Below are 18,935 nucleotides of genomic sequence, written 5' to 3'. Positions count from 1 at the left end.
TCAGACGTACTAAAAATGACGTCTTTGGTCTGTGACATTTTGCCGTCATGGCAACGGCTAACATACGTCTTTCAACTAGTGAAAATGACGTAACAGGTGACGAATTTTTCACGTCATTATAACGTTATCATGTTTGCTGGGAAGTTGAGCTTTGTAGCAAAGATCTTTCTTTGTAGGTTAAGCTATCAGCTGAAAGCTGTCAATTCATAACACAACATTCGTTTTTCGATTCACTCACGTCAATATCGGGTGCATTGTGTAGGGAAAACGACAAACGGAGATATAGCTTTGCCCTGATTGGCCAGGAGTTTGGGATTCTTTGAGAGAATTAACGTATGCTCATCAGACAAGAGCAATGCATTGACGGATTATTTATGAAAATAGGATTGTCCCAACCACGACTGGTAGCAAAAATCCGTCGATGTGACCCGGCCCACCTTCTTCAATGGTCATGGACGCAGTACGCAAAAATGCTCACCGCCACGTTGCGGTCCGGTCCGTCTCCAGTGGACGCTTACCAAAAAGTTCATAATTATATTTTTTCACGAAAAACAGATATGCAAATTAAACTTTATCAGTTCAAATGTATAGCAGAAGAACGTACTGACGAGCGAATTATCCACTACTTATAATCGAGAATCGAGATAGGCATTGGCACAGCATACGCTAAGACGCAACTGTGCAGCACCAATCATAATCAAGTTCATCCGAACGCTAGCCTTCGGCCGGCATCCTTCTGATTATCTGATTCGTGAAATTTTAAAATGTCGCTCCATAATCCCGATTTGATTATCTTTCTCATCGACTCTAAGCAGATGAAGTTTTTTGTTGATTTATATTTGCAACAATCTATATATAAGTTCATGGACCACTGATACAATATACAGATTACAAAAATTTAACGTCGAACATATAGAGAGTGCCATGAGAAAGAAGAGGACAGTAGAAATGCAATCGCCCAGTGCGAAAATAATTTCATTACAGATGATAAACTATTCAATATTCAACTAGACCGCTCCATATTTGATTTACCCCACTTAGTTTTAAGTGAGCTCCGCCTTTCTTATCGGCAACGCAGTCCCCTCTACCAGTGTTGCCAGATGTAACATAATTATCAGATTAGTGGGTTCCAAAATGATGAACTATGAGATGACTACTTTTCCTCACACCCTTTTTTGGAGCTCCAAATTCATAAAGTTTTCAAAGAGACTAGAGAATAGTATAGTTGAAGGGTACAGGGAAACAACCATCGATCTCAATTTTCCTGAGAAAAACGCGTTTTCAACTCAAAAATCCGTTCATATTATTTGAAATATTACAAATTAAATACTATTGTTCTCGAAATGAACATTATTAATATTATTATAGATAAAATAAAATGAGTGCATTACATGAAATAACTTAGAGATTTTTCTTTCCGTATATCGATCGACATACTACTACTGTAGTAAATTTTCGGAAGCGATTTAACGTATGATTGAGCTAGTTCCATGCCTGTTTTAATATACCATAATATAACACTTTTTATTCTGAATCAAATGGTGTGTCTAAGTTATTTTTGGACAAAAATTGACATCAATGATTTTTTCCCTGTACCTACCCTTCAGTTAAGCGCGTTGTCATTTGTGTAGTTGAAAGTGTGGAAATTAGTAGTGATTGTATGGATATTTTGAGATTGTGAATGTTGTTTTTTCAAGAGTGAAGAAATCCTGTTGATTATTGACATCGTCAAGACCCATTAATTTGGAATCAGCAGACGAAATTAGAGCTTACTCAGAACATAAGTTGCACAAAATGTAAATTTCAGGGTGATTTCGAAGGAATTCATGGGTTACAAATTTAAAAATTATTTATTGAGAAATAAAAAACTCAATACCCCTGTCGTATTTTCTTTCTTTTCTGTTTTCAGATTCTTCTCACTTCGTCAACCATCATGGTAGGAAGAAGGAAAAGAGGTTTTTGGATTTTGTCCTACGAAGAAGATATAATAATTTCAGTTTATTTTCTATACAAATTCATTATCATTACACTCATACGGTCAGACAGAGATTTTTTTGTTTTGTTTTACAAATTTCAAAATTATCTAGTGAGAAGAGAAGGGGAGAATACCCCTCTCGTTTTTTTTTTTTGTTTTCAGATTATTCTCATTTCGTCAACCATCATGGTAGAAAGAAGGGGAGGAAGTTTTTGGATTTTGTCCTATGAAGAAGATTTCCAACAATATAATAATTACAACTTATTATTCACAAAAATACATCATCATTACTCTCATACAGGCAAATAGAGTTTTTTCTGAGGTTATTATCTCTGTTTGTATGGTACCCCTTTGACATTTTATTTTTCCTCTGCTTACACTGAGATCTGGAACGAGGAACAGGCTTTAGGATCTGTCTCTTGTTGCCATTTCTTTACACCCGCTTCATTGTTTTCAGATTGTAAAAGTTTGTAACAGTCTATTTCAAAAGAATATATTGTAACGTGACAATTGCCCTGAAGGGCGTTCGAGCATGAAACTCTACTTCTAATTTCTCAAGGGGGGCTTAATTACCCCAGCAACAAAATTCCCAGTCAGGTTTTTCACAATATATTATTTAAAATAATTACAATGTACAATCTGAAAATAACTCGTAATGACAGGAATTTAAAGTTTACAGTCTCTTAAAATTTCACAACTTAGATCTACTTAGCTTAAGTGAGTTCAAGCAACAGATCTGTCCCTGTTGGACGTGGGTTTCCTGTAGTATTCGATAATGTGCAGCCTAGAGTTGAATTTCAGCCCAAGGTTGATGATTCTGCTTTAAACCAAAATCGTACTTTCACAGTCAGACACCTGTATTTCAGTCCAAATTCTATTAAGCCTCAAGCTCCGTTCAAATGCTGTGCTTCAAGCCAAAGTTGCATTCCAAATTCTTGTCAAACACATAAGTACCCAGCTCCGGTACAGAAATTGGAGCTCCAGTCCAAAAATTTGAGCTCCCGTCCAAAAATTTGAGCTCCGGACCAAAAGGCTATGCGAAATAAACAAGAATGAAAATGTGCAGAAAAATTTAACAGAACTCCTTCTCAACTCTTCATGAGAAAACAAAGATTTTCATGAACAAAACAATATAATTATTAAATAAACCTGAGAAGGAATCCTGCTCTGGGGAAATGAAAAGCAGTACAAGAACATGTGCTGTAAAACAAAATGAAGGCAAGCAATAAATCTAGAACCAGCAAATTTACCTAATCAAACATTCCTAGTGAGATCCCTGTTTAAATTAAAGAAATTATGAACTTACCGAGACAATATTGTTAACCTCGCCAACTTAAAATTCATTAATTTCAGAATAATCAATCGATGAGTTCCGATACGACATTTCGACAGATAACCTTCTTCCTTGAGGGAAAAAGCGGAAAAGAAAGAACCTTCGAGAGATTTTCAATGCGCAGACAAATGAAAGATCACAGAGGCGCGAGACACAGAGTTAATGTGTGTCAACGTCATAGACATAGAGACATGGACTGAGCAATGTCAGCATGAAATTGGCTTTTTTTATAGAAAGAGAGAAATGATGGTCGGGCATTTACCTTCTCTTTTTTGTTCACATAGAGGTGAGTGTGGACCAATCAATATTCTAGAAAGAGACAACTGCATTCCCGACGTGTGTTTCTCTCTGTCACTTTTTTTGACCGTATTTCATGCATAGATAAGGGAAGGCACAGTCCATGTCTATATGTCTATGGTCAACGTAAAGATGTAGTTCGCGAAAATCAGCGGCGTTGCAACAATAAGATGTTAAGCATGGGCGTGCAAGTCGTTGCAATATATACATATATATATAGTAAGGGATGAATTTGGGTACAAGGCAATATCTGGCAGGAGTTAACAATCAATCGTCATCAACATCTATATTTCGAACTTTTAGCTGTTCTTCTTCTTCACAAAAGACTTTTGTGTTTTAACCTATTGATTGTATGTCAAGTTGTTCACGCTGCAATAATAGAGGATTTTTGAGATTTTATATTGAATTTTAACTAAGATGTTTTTCTGATGCTCTCTTTGCTAATTTAAATAATAGTCTTGTCAGATCATCCTGATGAAGAACAGCTAAAAGTTCGAAATATAGATGTTGATGACGATTGATTGTTAACTCCTGCTAGATATTGCCTTGTACCCAAATTCATCCCTTACTGTTTCATTTCGGCAAATTTCATCTTTACATATATATATATATATATCCTCATAGGTCCAGCACTACAGAGTATATGAAGGACCCTAGACTCAAATCTACTGCTGTTCCCTCTCAAAATTTACCCAAAAATCAATTTCATACGAAGTCAAGTAGTGTCTGCATGACTCAACGCAAATTGAGGTTCGAAAGGAGAAGTGCTCTTAGGGATGAACATATTATTCCACAATCAATAAGTGAGGCCGTTCATTTGCATGATTTCGATAGAACCGAAAACGCTGAGCCAAAAAGTTTTAGAATTATCTGATTTAACTGCAGATGAGCAATCTGTTGTTAACGCATTATTGGACTTGCAAAGTGTAAGAAATGACCAATTTCAGGATAAAGGGATCCAAGGAAAAAGTGGTGATTTGTTGTTGAATTTTATAAGTATAATTCAAAGTGATAAACAATTGAACTCCTTGACTGGAATACCAAATTTTGAGTTGTTGAACAATTTTGTAGAGCTTATATCTAAATACTACCCAGATCAAAAAATTCATAAGTTGGCAGTTAAAGAGCGAATAATTTTAGTATTCATGAAACTGAAAATGTCCATGAAGTTCATAGTCTTATCATTTTTATTTAGAATTTCCCAAACTACAGTGAAAAATATTTTTAGCGAATATATTGTATATTTAGCTAATATTTTGAAAGGTTGTATTCAATGGCCAAGTTCAGATGAAGTGTTAATGAATTTACCACAGTGCTTTGAAAATTTTCAAAATGTTAGAGTGATACTAGACTGTACTGAAATTCCCATTCAAAGATCTTCTTGCTTATCATGCCGCATCAGAACCTACATTATAAAGGAATGCAAACCATCAAATTCATGGTAGGTGTAAGTCATGCAGGTCTCATAACATTTATATCCAACTGCTATGGACAAGGCAATATTCGAACAGAGCTAGTTGATGGAAAAATTGGTGCCCTTTAGAGATTGCGTGATGGTCGATAAAGGATTTTTAATTGATAATATTTGCGAGGGGCGTAATATTCAATCAATTAGACCTGTTTTTTTGAAAAATAAGAAGCAATTTTCTGAGCAAGAAGCCAATTTAAATATTAAAATATCAAAAGCCAGGGTTCACATAGAAAGAGTTAATCAAAGAATGAAGCTTCTCGATATTTTAAGGGTTCTTTTGCCGTTAGCACTTGTAAAAGATATTGATAATATCATTCTTGTTATCAGTGCTATGGTGAATTTACAAACACTAGTATTGGATGACAGTAAGTTTTTAAACAACTAAATTTTTAGATCATTATTACTTAGAATATACAGGATGAGTTTTTGACTAACTAACTATCAGTACAAGTGCAGTCAAGTTGAGATACAACCTCAACACAAAGATTTTAAGGAAGAATAAATTTTTATATAATAGAATTGCTGCGGCATAAATTCTTCCATCAATTTGTCAGGATCAATTCGGACAAAAAACGTTTTTCAGAAGAACTTTCCATCATGGTAATTATTATTATGATTTCTAGTTGGCCATTTGTTATATTATTATGTTTCCATGCAAATAAATATCCAAAACAAAAATCATCAGTTCATTTATTATCACAAATTGTATGTAACATATGCTTGAAATAATTATATGTAATTTTATTAATCAAATTTCTTGTTAAATCTTCATTGAATGGAACAAAAACATTCAGGAAAGATTTTGAGTGACTTGAATATACAATAAAATCACAGCCTTCCCAGCCCATGCCCAGTTGGACTTGTGCATAATAGGCATGATTATTCTTTAATTTGAGGCCGCTGGCAGTGATATCTAAATAATCGCACTCTTCAACGAAATAAACAGCATATTTGGTCCTCCCTGATTCAAAAACAATGATTAATACAGTGTTTCTTTATTGCATTGTAATTTGGGCTATTTCTATCCTTTATTAATTGGAAGATGGCTATTTACTTTTTCAGTAATTTTTTGTGTGCTACATTTGAAGGTTCTAATTTATATTAAAATTTTTGTACAAAAGCCTAGCTAACAATATAACATTCATTCATTTCGAAAATATGAAATAATGAACCTGCAATCAATTCTCACCAACAAATGGACATTTTATTTCTAGCAATCTAAAAGGTTTGCCTTCACGGAAAATAATGCCATCCGGAGAAAAGCCAAGCCAAGGATATCTGCTACAGATAATGAATCCAGTTTCTATAACAGGATATCCTAGCTTTACTTGGATTTGTAGCATTCTCGTGCTTCCCTTTCATGGTCTATTCCATGCTGAACAAATTTGTTCGTAAATCCCTTCGGATGGAAATACTTCTGGCTTTTATTCTCCCAATCTCCTTTATCATATGTGAAGATGGAGTAACATCTTGAACCAAAACAAAAAATTTCATAGTATACAGCGGCAAGTAGTTACGCCTATTTGGATATTTCATAATTCAGTTAATCTCATTTTTTGAACTTTTAATATGTATACCTGTCAACCGATATTTTCTGTGAACTTTCCATCCTTCACTTCCATTGAAGCAGAATCTCATGACATTGAGAATGTCCACTTTACACAAACTTGAGTAAGTGGACTTACTACAATCTCTTAAATTGAAATTTCCTGCTTCAAGTTTCAGATCTGGTAAGAACGTTGAATTGCCTATTGCTTCCACAAGCTGTTTCAGCGCATCAGTTATTGATTTATCACATATTTGATTGCTGTTGGCAGATAATACCCTTCGTCCTTTCCTGTAAGTTGGAATAGCAGAACTGAATTTTCCTCTTTGTGACTATGAATAAAAAATACACCTACTTGTGTTTACTAAGTGCTCTACAACCATGTTTTGCAATTAAAAGCTGAGCACATTGTTTCTGGTCTGCTTCACTGAGTCGCCCAATAATTTTTGAATTGGACTTGAAACAGATTTTGTGGACCTTTCGACAAAGAAGGACCTTTTGTGGTGATGTCCGCGAGATGTTCCACAGAATAATGGTTCGAGAGCAAGATAGAAGTTCCCAGAGAATATTATGGAGAAATTTAGAAACAAGTGGAAATCCTGAAGTGTTTGAACTCAATGTTATGACTTTCGGAGCGAAATGCTCACCAGCTTGTGCTCAATTTGTAAAAAATTACAATGCACAGAGATACGTTGAACAAGAGGTCCAAGATACAATAATACAAAAGTTTTATGTAGATGACTTTGTTGAGTCGAAAGATACAGAGACAGAAGCTATAGCAATAATTGAAAGAGTAAAAGGAACAATGAACTTAGCTGGTTTTGAGGTTGTCAATTGGTTATCAAATTCTAAATTGGTTCAGAACATTTCTAATGATGCGGATGAAGATAAGAATATTTCTGAAGAAGTAACAATTCAAAGAGTTTTAGGAATTTGGTGGAATACACAAACCGATGAACTGTTCTTCAATATCGAAATGGAGAAATTTCATGGGATTAAACCAACTAAAAGAAATATTTTGAAATCAGTAATGTCTATATTTGACCCTCTTGGTATTATCTCTTACATCGTAGTAAAAGGGAAGATTTTGATGCAGCACATTTGGCAAGCCGGAGTTAGCTGGGACGAAGGAATTGCCCATAGTTTTGGAGAAAGATGGAAAAAATTTTTGGTTCAAATCAGTAAAGTTTCAGAAGTTCGGATAACAAGATGTTATAGCCTATTGATACCTCAGGCAGAGGTGATTGAACTGCACACTTTCACTGATAGCAGCAAAGAAGCTTTTGCAGCTGTAACTTATCTGAGAATTAAGTCTGAAAAAAAAATTGAGATCTCGTTAGTTAGTTCTGAAACAAGAGTAGCTCCCATATCAATACCAAGGCTAGAACTTCAGGGTGCAATTTTAGGTTGCAGATTGTCAACAACCATTTCAAAATCTTTGGAGATTCCTATACATAGAACGTACTTCTGGACTGATTCAACTTGTGTTTTGGGATGGATAAGAAGTGATGGAAAAAAGTTTAAACAATTTGTAGCTCAACGTATAGGGGAGCTTACCTTCCAGATGCATGGTAATCAAACAACCTATTGAAACGACAGTTCTTCCAGATGTTCAAAGATTTTCGAAATTTAATCGTTTAATAAAGAGTACAGCAACAGTTCTCAGGGCAGTGGAAATTTTTAGATATTCGATCTCAGAAATTAATTCGGCAAATATGTCAAAGGAGAAAAATATTACGAATGAAGATATGAAAAAAGCTTTGGAATTATTCATCAAGAAATCACAGTTCGATTGTTTTGGGAAAGAAATTGGGGACTTGAAAAGAGGGAAGAAAATTGATGAGAAAAGTGTACTAAATTCGCTCTCCGTACGAGTAAAACATGATTTGTTACTCCTGCAGGGGCGGACCAATTTATCACCAGAGTTGAATGAAAATACCAAGGAACCGATTATTTTATCTGCAAAACACAGATTCACTCGCTTATTGATAGAACATTATCATGAAAAATATAACCATCTTGAATGAACTGCGACAGAAATACTGGATTTTAAATGCAAGATCAGCATTGAAATCAGTTCTGAAGACGTGTAATAAATGCAAACGAGAAAGATCTGAACCTGCGCCACCGTTGATGGGACAAATTCCAGACGTTAGATTAACAAAAGGGAACAGAGCTTTCGTGAATACTGGAATGGACTATTTCGGTCCAATCATGGTCAAGATTGGAAGACGAACTGAAAAACGTTGGGGTGTGTTATTTACATGTCTTGCCGTGCGAGCCATTCATCTGGAGTTAGCACACACCATGACAAGTAGTTCTACTATACAAGCTATCATGAGGTTCACGGCGAGAAGAGGAACTCCGGAAATGGTAATCTGCGATAATGGAACTAACTTGAAAGGTGCTTCTCGAGAATTGAAAAAAGAACTGGAGAAATTGAATATGAATGATATAGAAGAAATATCATTATCGAAAGGTATCACGTTCAAGTTCAATCCACCTGCTGCGCCTCACATGGGTGGCGTGTGGGAAAGATTAGTTGGATCAGTGAAAAGAGTTATAGGCAAAATTTTATATCAGCAAAATTTAAGAGAAGAAACTTTGCTCACATTCCTCGCAGAAGCTGAATATATTGTGAACTCAAGACCCTTGACGAGAGTATCTTCAGATCCAGACGATTTGGAATCAATTACACCAAATCATTTTCTTTTTCGATCTTCTGATGGTTTAGGACCCCCACTACCACAGATGTAGATAGATGGAAGAATAATTCGAAAGGAATGGGAAAAATCACGAGCCCTGACAGAGTCATTTTGGAATCGTTGGGTTAAAGAATACCTGCCAACTCTTACGAATAGAAGCAAATGGACAAACGATCAAAAACCAATTGAAATCGGAGATATAGTATTGATAGTAGATGATTCAATGACTCGATTCAATTGGAAATTAGGAAAAGTTATCAGAACACATCATGGCATCGACAACAGGATAAGAGTTGTAGATGTGAAGACGGCCACCCAAGAATATCGTAGACCAGTACATAAAATTTGTCGTTTGGAAATTCAATGATAATTTTATGCTGGGCTGGAGAAATGTTGTGGCCGGAACTAGGAAATAGTAGCATATGAAAACAATATATAGTTGTCAATTAATAATTTATCAATTTGTCATAATATTTTGAAATAATAAAAAGTTCAGTATAAGTATTTTGATCTGAACACCTCATTGGACAAGCCTTGTACTCCTCTTGTATTTATTTTTTTTTTGGGATTTCCTATAACATTAAATATCTGGTATGGTACACTATGGTAACAACAGGTCCACATCCTGTACGACACAGGTTCTATCAGATAACACCTTTTTTTTCTTACCAGTTTTGCCCGATGATGTTGTGAGCGTCATCAGAAACTTAAAGAACAAAGTTAGTTGCGCAAGAGATATAATTTCAATGAGAGCCTTAAAGGCGATAGCTCCTCAGATCTCTGAGCATCTTGCCCAGCTCATCAATGTTTCAATAACATCCGGAAGGTTTCCTTCTGTTCTTAAGACGGCTAAGGTTATCCCCATTTATAAAAAGAAAAATGCAATTACCGATGTAGCTAATTATAGTCCGATATCTATTTTGAGCTCTTTGGCGAAGGTGATGGAGAGGCTAGTGTATGAAAGGATGATGAATTACCTAAATAAGTTCTCAACAATAACAAGTTGCCAGCATGGATTTCGAATTGGTAGGTTAACTGAGACCGCGGCATGTCAACTTGTAGACTATGTACATGGCTGCCTGGATAGTGGACTTTTTGTGGCAGGGTTGTTTTTCGACGAATCTCGGGCGTTCGATTGTCTGAATTTTGAATTCATCTTGGAAAAACTATACCATCTAGGATTCAGGGGAATTTTTCTCGAATGGGTTAAAAGTTATCTTGCGGATAGAAAAATGTTCGTTTACAGTAATCAAAAAAGTTCTAAAGATTATCCTATTCAAATGGGTTACCACAGGGATCTGTGTTGGGGCCACTTTTGTTTATTTTATTTGTAAATGATTTACCGGACTCTATTGAAATTTAGTTCATCATCCTGTTTGATTTTAGAATCTTATAATTTGCGGACGACACGTCCTTCTTGATAACAGCATCAAGCTTACGGGAACTAAAGAGTAGATGCGAGATGTTGGTAGAGTATTTTTCGGACTGGTGCCGGAAAAATTCTCTTATACTAAACGTTGATAAGACAAATCTAGTTCACTTTCAGATACGCGAATTTGTTGAAAAGCTGGTTCTTGATCTTCCTCTGGGAAGATTAGAATCTTCTGAGTGTGTGAAGTTTTTGGGCCTGAAGGTTGACAAAAATTTAAATTGGCAGTCATACCGAGTCTGTCTGCAAAAAGCTCAGCAGTGCCTTTTTTGCACTGAAACGTTTAAAAAATATATTTCCGCCAGGTGTGTTGATTAGTATTTATTACTCAATGGCATTCTCACATAAAAATTACAACGTCATTCTATGGGGCGGGTCAGCAGGCGGTAGGTTTTTTTTGCTCAGAAGAGAATAATTCGACTGATCTTCGGTCTCAAACCCCAGGAGTCCTGCAAGCCAATGTTTTTGGAACATAGAATAATGAGCTTTCCATGTATTTATATCTTAAGATCTTTATTACATATTCACAACAATACTCAGTCTCTCATGAAATGCTCTCAATATCATGAATATAATACAAGGCATAAGAACACTATCTCAATCCGTGTGCATAGAACATCAAAATTTGAGAATTCACCTATGTATAGTGGAATTAAACTTTATAACAATCTGCCAAATAGGCTAAAAAATTTAGAATACTATAGATTTAAGAGGGAACTCAAGGAGCTTCTGCTGGAGAAATGTTTCTACAGCAAAAGTGAATTTTTGAGCTCTGTTATTGAATGAAATATATTGTTTTTTTATTTATTTATTTATTTATTGAAACAAAGAATACAAACAGGCATCCGCCCAATAGAGTATTCACATATTTGTAAATTTTTCAAACATAAAAAGATCTTACATCATCTAACCCCCACCATATACAATCCACCCTCTATACAGAAAATATACTACGTACTAAGTAAATAAACGCACCAAGTAAAGAATAAACAAGTGTGCAACAACAAAATTAACAATTTTGAAAACTAATCGATAACAATCACAGCCCCGATGCCTTTAGATCGGCCATTACCACTTTCTTTATTCTTAACAATGAGACATGAAAAATATCAACTCCGGAACATAATGTATTACACGTCATCATCATTCTATATGCCGGGGAGTTCTGTGCTGAATTTGTATTTCTTGAATTTATATGAAAGGTACCAAAGCATCTCAAATTCAAAACCGGAATCTTGAGAGAAAAAAAATGTAAAATTTCAGACACCTCTAATTCCCCTTTCACAACTTTACATGCGAATAAGACATCCGTCAGCCTTCTCCGATTGAACAAACTCAACATATTAAATTTTAGTCGTATGTCAGTGTAATCATGATTAAGTATAACAATTCTATTCCTGTATGCCAAATATCGCAAAAACCTATTCTGTACGCTCTCCAAGCGCTCCATGTAATATTTATATCTTGGATTCCACACGCAAGAGGCGAAATTCAACCTACTATGAACAAATGAATAGTAGAGTGTGAGGAGTGTTTTATTCTCCCTAAACTGTGTACTATTGCGAACCACGAAGCCCAGCATTTTATTTGCACTATTTACAACATTTTCAATGTGCTGATCGAGCAAAAGCTTAGAGTCCAAAACCACTCCCAAATCCGAAACACTCACCACCGATTTGATGCCTGTATTATTTATGGAATATCTAAAGTCAACAATCTGGGCATTCCTGGAAAAAGATATTTTGCAACATTTCTCGAAGTTCAGGAACAAGGAGTTCTCCCTACAATACTGTTGGAGTCTCTCGAGATCCTCCTATAATCTCAGGCAGTCCCGAAGAGTAACGATAGTCCTGAAAAACTTTAAGTCATCTGCGTAGAGGAGAAACCCAGAGGATTAAAAACAGCTACTGATGTTGTTAATATATATTAAAAATAGCAGTGGACCCAAATGAGTGCCCTGCGGGATACCAGACGTATTCCTGAACATTCTCGATCTGCAACCTTCAATAGTGACGTACTGAGAACGGTTCAATATGTAGGATTCAACCCACCTCAAAAGATTACCGCAAATACCTACCTCAGCAAGACGACGAAACAACAGAGTGTAAGATATTTTATCGAATGCCTTAGAGAAATCTGTGTATATAGTGTCAAATTGAATACGAGAGTCAAGATTCTGCTGTATTCTCTCCAGGAAACAAACCAAATTTGTTTCAATACTTTTTCCTCGCATAAATCCATGTTGTTCATCAATTATCAAATTTTTGACATGATGGAAAATATACCTATAAATTAAGGATTCGAATAATTTCGGTAGAGCTGAGAGCATGCTAATAGGACGATAATTTTCTACGTGATGCTTATGACCTCCCTTGAATACAGGGACAATATTCGACACCTTCCACCTACTCGGGAAAACTGAACTCTTCAGCGATTTGTTGAAAATAATATGCAGCGGGCGTGCTAGTGTGTCGGCGCACTCTCTCAAGACGATGGGGGGGATCCCATCAGGCCCTGGACTCTTCGATATCTTGATCAATTTCATAGCATCCGAAATCTCATCAATGTTCAACTGTAATGATGACAAATAATTCGCTGCATAACAATTTCCAATGAACTCCCGACTCTGTGATCGGTTGGGCAGCGGCGGCACCTCGTAAATGCTCTTAAAAAAGGTTGCGAACGATTCTGAAATCTCCGCTGCCGATGAAGCGCGAATGCCGCCTAGATACATTTGGCATGGAATTTTACCATGTTTTTTCTTAGTCGAGATGAAACTGAATAACCGCTTTGAATTAACTGAGAGCTCTGACTCTACAACATTTAAGTAATTGTCGAAATCTATCCTCATAGAACGCTTGGAGAGCGTCCGTAGTTCTCGAAACCTCATCAAATCTCCCGCATTATTATAAACTTTCCACTTTACATTATATTTATTTGTTCTCTTGATTAAATCAATAGAGTCTTATGTGAATAGTAGAGCGGATAGTTGTGTCCTTTCTTAAACTTAGGTACATTATTTATTAGAATATGGTTTAGAACATCATAAAACGTATTAACATCATTGTCAACATCATCATTTATCAAAATAGACTGCCAATCAACATCAGAAATTTGCCGATTTATTTCAGAATAGTCAGCACGTTTATAATTCAGTAACTTATCCTGACAACTATTTAACAAGTATCTCTCCCTATTGACATCCAACAAAAATTCCAGACAGGGATGGTGAGAATCCTCGATCACGAGAGGCATTTCAGCTCGAGAAATTCCCTTTATCTTACTTTTATTACAAAGTACAAGATCAAGCACTCTGTTTGAGGAATTAGGAATGTCGTTAAATTGCATCAGCTCTGCGAAAGCTAACGCATCAATTATTGCAGAATATTTGCTCTCAACATTTGATGGTACCAAGAAAGATTCAGGTTCATCGCCCACCCAACACACAGTCGAACAATTAAAGTCCCCACAAATCAAAAGTGTACAATCCTGAATTTTACCTTTGTTAACTTCTAATTTATTTACAAATGACGACTAAGCATATTCGTCCCCTGGTGGTAAATATACACAACATATATACAATCTAACATTTCCTATAGTAAGTAACAGCCATAGATCTTCCGCATCGCTGTTGAAATCGGGCGGAACTGTCACATTAAATCCGTCTCGAATTGCTACAAAAACACCACCTCCCTCCCTTCTTGAAGAGCAACTATCCGACCGATCCCTCCTGAATATAGAATAATTTTCAATGTCTACAATTTCAGAATCAAATATATAACTTTTGAGCCACGATTCCGTAACGAAAACAAGGTCATAATTACCCAACTGTAAGTTCATTTTGAAGTCCGTTAACTTGGTGCGCAAGCCACGCACATTCTGGTAGCAAACTTCATCTCGGCAGATATGAATAACAAACAAACATTAAAACAATCAACAATTAAGTCCTCAGAGCCTAGTCAAATCAGCCACACAACGAACCTGAAGAATCCTGTCACCAACATTTTTACGCACAAGGATGCCGCCATTCTGAACCCATATATATTTGTATTTTTTCTCTTTAGCTGCCTCTCTCGCTTCTTTGAATAAAACCTTATTTGCGGTCGTCAGGTGTTCATTAACGTAGAATCTCCGGGAAACATTGAGCAACTCCAGCCCCGGTTTTCCACCCATGGCCATCCTCTTAGATTTCACAGCTGATAAAAAAGAATCTCTGTCGATCTTCCTATTGAGTTTCACAACGATATTCTTGGGTTTGTTCTCTAGCCTTTGGTACGTGCGTTACAGCATTCACAGAATGATCTGTCACTTCGTGTCCGATGTATTGTCCAATTTTTCTTTACAATATCGATCAAATTTTCGTTTTTCTGTTCGGGGACTTCCATGATCTCGACATTATTGTTCCTCAAATTCTGCTCCATGCCATTAAACCTAACCTCCATAATCTCAATCTTCTTCTTCAAAGATTCATTCTCCGCCTTCAATATGTTCGTCGCTTTTATTGCATCGTCCAGTTTGGACAACTTTTGCTCGAAGTCAGACACCTTATTTGAGCAAAAATCCACTGAGCTGCGTAACTCCCTGATTTCACTCCGCACTCCAGATAGTTCCGCTCTAAGAGCGCGAACCAATTCCACAAGAACCACGGTTCCCTCGGATCCATCATCAATTTCCCGGTCACTGCCGCCTTCTCCAAGCGCCGCCACTGGCGCCAGAGGGTCATGAGCACGACAGTCTTTACAAGATCATTGATTACCTGACAAGGAGGTGATAACAGATATCTGACTTTTTATAATCTCGGAACATCTGCCGTTGGCATGATAGTATTTACGACAAGAACCGCACTGAATTTCCGGCGATCTGCTCGAGAATGAATTTTCACAAATTGCACACTTCGCCATTATAATTTCGGATTGAAAGTGACAGCAAAAAAATCCTCGCCAAAAATCACACAGTTTCGTGCAAGAATATCAGATGAAACAGAACTGCAATCTCGAAGAGCCACAGCTGTTCTTTTCTTTTGGTTGTAAAATGACTTGTCCTATACATGAACCATGTCTTAAAGGGTTAAATAAAATTATTATTATTATTATTGTTCCTGATAACTTTTCCAATGTTTGAAGATCTACCCTGAAATCAGAACAAAGAAGCAGAAAAAATAAAAAAACTAATTAGTGCTAGGTAGCACCAAATTCAATTGCAGGGGCTTGATTCATGCCACTAGAACTTTAAATGAATACAACCTTGTGCAATGTTGCAGAAACATGCTTGCATTTTCCAGAAGCTCCAGCTTTACAGGAACATTCAAATGGATTTATTCTCCACAGGTCTGTTGAAGAGTCCAATTCTAGCCAACCACATATCTCATGGGGTTTTCCAGTCAGTAAAGCGCTCGTTTGAAGGCATCTATTATGCCCACTAAGATTAGGTGCTTACTATTGAGTACTTGTTCATCTTCAATTATACACCTATTATATTTGGTGTAGCCTCCGAATAATTAAATACAGCGGTCAAGCTCAAATAGTGCACCATTGTTCCTGTTGAATAAGTGCTAATTTCGATAATGATTAAATTGAAAAAACCAATTTTGTCACCTAAATTTAATAACTCGGCACAACACAAACCACAATCCACCAATTCACTTCCGATAAGTCCGATAAATATCTTGATTGATTAGAAAAACTCTGTTAGGCCGTACAAATCTCGAAAAGAGTACTGACAAACGTCAAAGTTTGTTTACATTTCGCAGCGCCCTCAACGGTAATTGGATTCGTGAATAGGGATGTTTGACCAATGTACCAACTAAAATATCTCTACACAAGTTAGATATCACAAAGAACAGGGATCGATTTGGTGTTTTGAATAATATGGAAATGTCCAATCATTATAGCTTTTTTTTAATTTTGTTTTTAGTCGTTTTGTTTTCAACAATGTCTTTTTTCTCAGGACGGTATACTTTGCTTTAGTGGAAACGAATATAATATGCGATGTGGTGTATTGGTATGGAGTGGCAGCTCTCATGCCAGAACCATTTTCATACTTCAGATGCGGGCTGCCAGTATTCTGGGAGGTTTCTCTTATTACGATTGCAGCAGGGATTGATACTGTCTAAGCAACAACATGGTTTTGGAGTTGGTAGGTCCACTCAGACGGCATGCACTGAATTCGTGGAATTTGTGTAAGATAGTCTGGACAAGGGTGCTCATGTCGCAGAGATGTTTTTTGATCTTTCACGTGCGTTCGACTGTCTTTTCTCAGTACTCAGGGGGGAGCTCTAAAATCTCTCGAATGCATCAGATTCCTTGGGTTGTATGTAGACGAGTTTCTGAGATGGAATTTCCATATTGAACATCTAGCAAAAAAATTGAACCGGTCTTTTTACGCCATTCATCGTCTAAAACACTCACTACCCATGGATGCATTAATAAATATATACTACGGTATGGTAAACTGCATAAAGCCAGAAATTCGAGCGTTGAGAGCGTATATCGAAACAAGAATACAACCCTGGCCAAGTAAGCTGCGCCCCAAACTACACTTTCTGGTATCTTCTTGTCATGTAGCCGGGGGCGAAATTAAAAATACAGATATACGTTGCTAATCAGTAGGGATGATCACTTTGAGGATGTAAAAAGACTTGATTCTTAGTAGAATTTTCCGTTCTACAACTTTTGTTCGAAACTTTTTTTGATAAACCTCCTCATTTTCGAAAATTTCGAGAAAAACGTGACTTTCCAAACATTTTCACGAATTTTTCATAGTTCCTGATAATTCTGACACCTGCATTTTTGACCATGTATTTCTTTCACCGTTAAAATCATTATATCAAAAATGCAGCTTATTCCGAGAAAAGTGATTTCAGAGCTCTGTTTACTGGACTACAACCTTCGTTAAAATATAGTTTTATGGGGAGGGTCTTCTGGTAGCGACCGAATTTTCATTGCCCAGAAGAAGATCATTAGATTGATTTTCAATCTGCGTCCTCAAGAGTCCTGTAGACCGACATTTAAGAATTTTGGAATCCTGACATTTCCATCTCTTAACATCTTAAACTGTCTCCTGCATGTAAAATATAACATCAATAACCTTATGAAGTGTTCTGACTTTCACCAATATCAGACAAGACATAGTAGAATCGTCTGCATACCACGACATAACACAAGCAGATATGAGACCTCGCCTACTTTTGCGGGAATCAAGATTTACAATCATCTTCCGAACGAGCTGAAATCGCTAGATATCAAAACTTTCAAAAAAAAAAGATCAGATGTATATTAGCTGATAAATACTTTTATAGCACTCAGGAGTTTCTTCCTGACTCATTAAGTTAATCCTTTATATTGTTTCTCGTAATGTTAATTTTTGCATCTCAAAGTTTGTAACTATGCTATTTTTTTTCCTGATGTTGACTTGTCTTATACATTATTCTGTGTCTTAGGGATCAATAAAGAATTGAATGGATATCTTTAGAAGGTTGAATCTACTGACGTTTCCCTCAATTTTTATATCAAAAAGTATAATGTACGTACACAACAAAAAGACTGATTTCCATGTCCAATAAGAGGTGCATGATCATGATACGACAGGATTTTTTCAGTGGCGGCTCGTGGTCATGAGAGCTGAGGAGGCTAATAGTTTTCGAGGAGTGTTGGAACAAACTCTTATCAGTCAATAAAGTATACTTCTTCAACATAATGAAAAGTTGTCAGTTCTAAGATTTTGAATGCAAGAGGATGCTATATGCTCCTTGACTTGTTATGCCTTTCAATAGTTCGCGGTAAATTTTTCAAATCTGAAAACCCCGTTTTGAACCATGAAGTATATTCTGTTTGATGAGAAAATAGTAAATATGGCCAGCAAAATAATTTTTCCCGTTTGATCGATCCAGTTAACCAATCACATTTATCGTACCAAACAACACTGAAACTTCTATTCTGACGATTTTCGGTAGACTTTAGTGTAATTAAATTTGGTGGAGGTCTTGTAAAGGTTTTAACAACGTGTACAGTTAATTCTCAATATTCAATTCCATTTTATTTTTTGATCCGTATCAGTACTTACCCCTAACGCCCTAACAAAACAACCTATCTTAACAAGAATATATCACAAATTTCCCGAACAACTACCGCCGGACAACGCCCCTACCGTCGGAGATCATGCGAATATAGTCGAAGACGGC

Source organism: Coccinella septempunctata, chromosome 5 (assembly GCF_907165205.1).
Source record: "Coccinella septempunctata chromosome 5, icCocSept1.1, whole genome shotgun sequence".
NCBI classification, from domain to species: domain Eukaryota; kingdom Metazoa; phylum Arthropoda; class Insecta; order Coleoptera; family Coccinellidae; genus Coccinella; species Coccinella septempunctata.
Note: the sequence above shows the minus strand (reverse complement) of the source record.